This window comes from Tupaia chinensis, unplaced genomic scaffold (genome assembly GCF_000334495.1).
Source record: "Tupaia chinensis unplaced genomic scaffold, TupChi_1.0 Scaffold144016_1, whole genome shotgun sequence".
Taxonomy (NCBI): Eukaryota; Metazoa; Chordata; class Mammalia; order Scandentia; family Tupaiidae; genus Tupaia; species Tupaia belangeri.
In genome coordinates, this window is record NW_006203868.1 from 719,307 (window position 1) to 723,925 (window position 4,619).

General features: G+C 43.3%; 1 pseudogene; it reads right to left on the minus strand.

Annotated features, from left to right (window-relative positions):
- Positions 1-1,759: 1,759 nt before the first annotated feature.
- On the minus strand, positions 1,760-2,698 carry LOC102493238 (PC4 and SFRS1-interacting protein pseudogene; annotated as a pseudogene).
- Between the last annotated feature and the right edge of the window lie 1,921 nt (positions 2,699-4,619).

Below are 4,619 nucleotides of genomic sequence, written 5' to 3' on the forward strand. Positions count from 1 at the left end.
CAGTGGCTTGAAAAACATGTCATGTGCACGTGTGTGTGTGTGTGTGTGTGTGTGTGTGTATGCCCCCAAATCCTAACAGGATGAAAAAATGGAGAAAGATTACAGTGTGACCATTTCCTTCTGCAGGGCGGTCGTACTTGAATTGGGCTGTTGTAGTTTGCCATTGGCTTTAATAACATGACATTATAGTAGTAAGAGATGCCTTAAAGGCTATTCCAGAAATACTCTTCCTTATAACCATTTTGTAGTTGCATTTAAATTTCCCATGGATAATTGGGATCCATGCATGAGGACTCAGAATCATGAGGATCCAAGATGGATTGGCAACCGTCTTGAATTCCAGTTCAGTGGAATCACTGCTATGCATTTGGGTTGGAAGCCCTTCTGGAGAGCCTTGCCCTAGCTTTGTAAGGTATTGCCACCTAACTGAGGTTTTCAAAGGTCGTTCTATCATTATATTATTAAATAGTTAGTTGCTTTAAGATGATGGAGGACTTGGTGGCTGTACTTCATTTGCTGTGAAGAGTTCCTTAAGCAGAAGCAATGCAGCATGGAACACAACGGCAGGGAATAAGGCATCCTGTAAATCCATAGATGGTAGTATTGCAGAAGAATTGCATGCAAGGATGGAAAATTCATAACTAGAGTGTCTGTTCCAGTAAGAACAAAATACCGTCCCATTCAGCCAATCCATTGGCTTTAGTCTATGAATCAACACAGTTGTACATCTGGTCATTTCTCCTTCCAAACAAAACGAACAACCTGGCACTTGGAGTTATGCCTACAGGAGAAGATTTCGCTTCACCCCGGTCTTTCAGAGATGCTCTGGAAAGGAGATGAGGTGCCGTAGCTGACTACTTTTGTTTGTTGACTTCATACTACACACAACCTTCTTTAAACCAGGCCTGAGTTTTCTTATTCTCAGTCAGCTGGTGTAGTTGATATCCCATGAGGCCATAGGTGTGGGCTGGGAGAGAGGATAATGAAGCAGAAGGGTGGTGGTGAGGGGATCATGGGCATTTAGGCTACTGCTCCATGTAACTTACTTGCGCTTCAGGATGTGCTCAGTGGTCTTCCATTTGACAGTGGAGTGCTGCTGTGCATGTCCAATTTTATGGCTTACTGGGCCAAGCAATGCCCAATTTGTCATGGGCAGTCAGGCTTCATGGTAACTTGGTGGCACATGGTTCAACATTTAGCTTTTAAAAAAAAAAAACTTTATTTTAAAATTCTGTTTACAGTTTCTTTTTTTAAACAAGTCTATTGTTTAATATCTCAGGATTATAAAGAAAAGATTCCAAAGAATTAAATAACAAAGGAATGTCAAGGGAAGGGCACAACTGCCCCATTCTCTGGGCATAATAGCTATTTCAGTTTAATACTGAGCTTCGAAACCAAATGAACTTTGATATTTGCTGATGAAATAATGTGCGACCCCTATCTTCATCTGAGCTTTTTATCATTTTCAAACACAAAGCTCATTGCAACCTTGGTAAAAAACTTAATGGGAATGATGGCTGAACTTAGGATGTAGTGTGTACCTTACATGGAATTTGTGAACAATCATAACACAGTAATAATGCCATTAATAATGAAGTCCTCAATATAGAATCTGGAACATTCTTCCATCAAGGGGGTGGAGGGGGAAATTTAGTCCAATGGATCTGTCTCAAGATCTTCATCTCTTACTCACTCCACTTGCATTCTCTTTCCAGTAACTGGATTAATGCTTTGAGCCCCAAATGAGATCTACTTTTTATTACTGTCGATGACACGTTGTTTGGTGCTCAGTTTTTACTTTTTCCTCTTGCTTGCCATTTCAATCTGCTGCTTCTTTCTCATGCTGGTGTTTCAGCATAGTCCTTCTGTGAGCAGTCTGAAAGATTCTTCCCCCTTTTCTTTTCTTTTCACCCTCTTGATTATCTCTTTCTTCAGAATCAGAGGTTGATGTACCCCTGTTTTTAGCTAAATTTTTGCTTTTAGATTCGATTTCTTTCTTCCCTTCTTTTTTGTTCTGCTCTTTTCTTGGTTTATCTTCTTTCTGGTCCTCTTCATCCTTTTTTAAGCTGCTCGTTAGGTTGTTTTTCCTCTTGTCCCTTTTTCTTAATCTTGTCTGCCTCTACCCTTTAAAAATCTTGACTTCTGTAGCTGCAGGTCATCCTTTTAGCACTCACTTTTGTAGTAACAGACGCTGTTGGTGTTGTCACTACTCCTACCTCCTCGGTTTCTGCTTGTCTTTCTGCCTTTCTCTTCCTCCTTCTCCAGCTTTGGGAGTGGTTATGTCAATTGTCATGGTCACACCTTCATTGCTGTTTTTTTTTTCTCCATGTTCGGGATCTTCCTTTGAAACTCTAGTTTCTTTTTCTTCAATTTCAACATCAGATGAAGTGTTTGATTGTTCAGCTGATGCCCGTTGATGTGAAAATTTCACTTTTGGATTGTTATCTATCTCCCATAAATCCTCTTCAAAACCTTTTTGTTAATTTGGTTTGTCATATTTTTCCTTATTTTCTGAGTAAGAAAATATATCCTTTGGTCCTAAAAAAGTAGTCTCGAGAGTTCCAAAGAAGAAAACGGGTAGTTTGTTTGTGGGTGACTTTACAGCTCCATCAGGAACTCCATCCACTAGAGCTGGCCAATGAGGATAACCTTTCATCTTAGTGAAGAAGAGGTCTCTAGGTTTGAAATTGCTAATCATGTTCAGGGCGAGGCCAGGGTCTGAAGCCCAGGAGGAAGGCGGTATAGGTGGTGAAGGGATGCCAACGTTGACCTTTTAGGAAGGCCCAATTGCAAGTCAAAAGCTATTTCTCAAAAGAAGAGAAATGGTCTGAAGGAGATGTCAGAGTGTTACTCTGGAATCAAGGATCTGGGCTGTGATTACACTAAGGGCATGCCGAAGGCTCTACACAGCTTCTCTATGTGCTACTTTACGCATCACTGGATCTCCTGAATCATGGGGTCCAGGTAAGGGAAGCTCCTATGAGAAACTGAACCTATTGCAAAGCCTTCTCATTCTGGTCCCCACTAAAAACGAGTAGCTTTTCACATGCCTTGGCAAATGAGCTGGAGTAACCAACCACAGGAGGAATGTGTGACCTCCAGAATCCAAACCCATTAGGCACCATGCCTTTTTGGTGACCTCCTCATGGTCACACTTGTACCCCGTCTTCTGGAGCCTGCTGAGACTTGATTCACAGGCTTGGAAGCAAAGAAGAGTGACCTCTGTTAGGGTGGATCCTGAGGAGAATAAGCATTGTTTTGCAAAGCAGCTACGTTCCCTCAGGCAACATGGATGTGGTGTTCCTCCCCTTAGATGCAGGTGCAAGCCTACTTCTGCAGGCAAAGAATGCTCATTTGAATCTGTATTGTACTTGACTAGTAGGAATTTTAACTCAGTCATCTTGAGGACTCTGTCTTGTCCCGGGGCTTTAGATACTAAGGCACTAGAAAGTCCCTCCGTAGGAGGTTGTCTCTGATTGCCACTTAGCTACCTTAACCAAGGGGATTTTTGTATTCTCAGGGTCAAGCTGTGATTCCAGGAACCTCTATTTTCTAGCTTGTTATTCCTTAAAGACATTCTTCCTTCCTTGGCCTCTGACTTCAATTGCTCTAGAACTGATGTCTGCTTTCTGCTTTGCCAAAACTCCCTTACAAGAAATTATGAAGCTTGGTCACCTGGTTAAAATATGAGGTCTGGAGAAAATGCAGGAATGGTAACTCAATTGAAAATGTCAGTATATTGCCATGTTGTGATGATGAGATCCCAAAGTTGCTGAAGATAGAGGAAAAGGCTTTCTCATCTTTCCAGAGAACTCACTCTCAAAATCTAAATGCATAAGACATGATAGATTTCCCCAGAACTGGACAATATTCCTTCCCTTGCAGCTTCCCCTGCCAGCACTGGGCAAAGCCTTGTGCTTGGGAAGCCTGTTAGAGTTACAGTCTGTGTGATCCAGCTTCTGATGATAAATCTTGTGTGAATTGTGGGGACGGCAGGCATCCAAAGCAAACAGCAATTGTTGTGGTGAGGGCTGGATGGGTGGCCTGGCTGGCCACACTTCAGCTCCCTCACTGCCTCCTGCTGTTACTGCCCCTGACTTGCCTGTGGATTCCTGAAGGCTCTGTGGCAAGGCTGGTCTGACTTTCTGGGGAATGTTTTGCCCCCTTATCTCCTTGACCAGGACCTTAGCAACTCTGCCCTCCCACCAGGGATTAGCATCTTGGGTGGTTGAAAGGGCAAGCTCCAGCCTCCTCTCCCCACTTGAGGGTGACGGCAGAGTGCCAGGGTCCCATGCATGCCCTCCTTCAGAATCTGCCCGTCAGCCCAGCAGCCCAGGGTATGTTTTCCAAGCAGGGGAAGGTGGGAGGAGATGATGCTCTGCAATGTGCTTGGAAGGAGGACAGACTGGGCTGCACGCTTCCATCTGTCCAAACTCAACTTACTCCATACTTTTGCTTTTCTTTTTTCAAGTTTATTCTTTTTTTCAAGTTTATTCTTTCATGAGTGTGAGAAACACAGAAAGAGATAAAGACAAGCACCCTCAACAAGGTCTCATGCTGAGAATCCTCCCAGCTTCCCCAGCCAGCCAGGATCAGAAACACATGTGCACGGTGTGTGC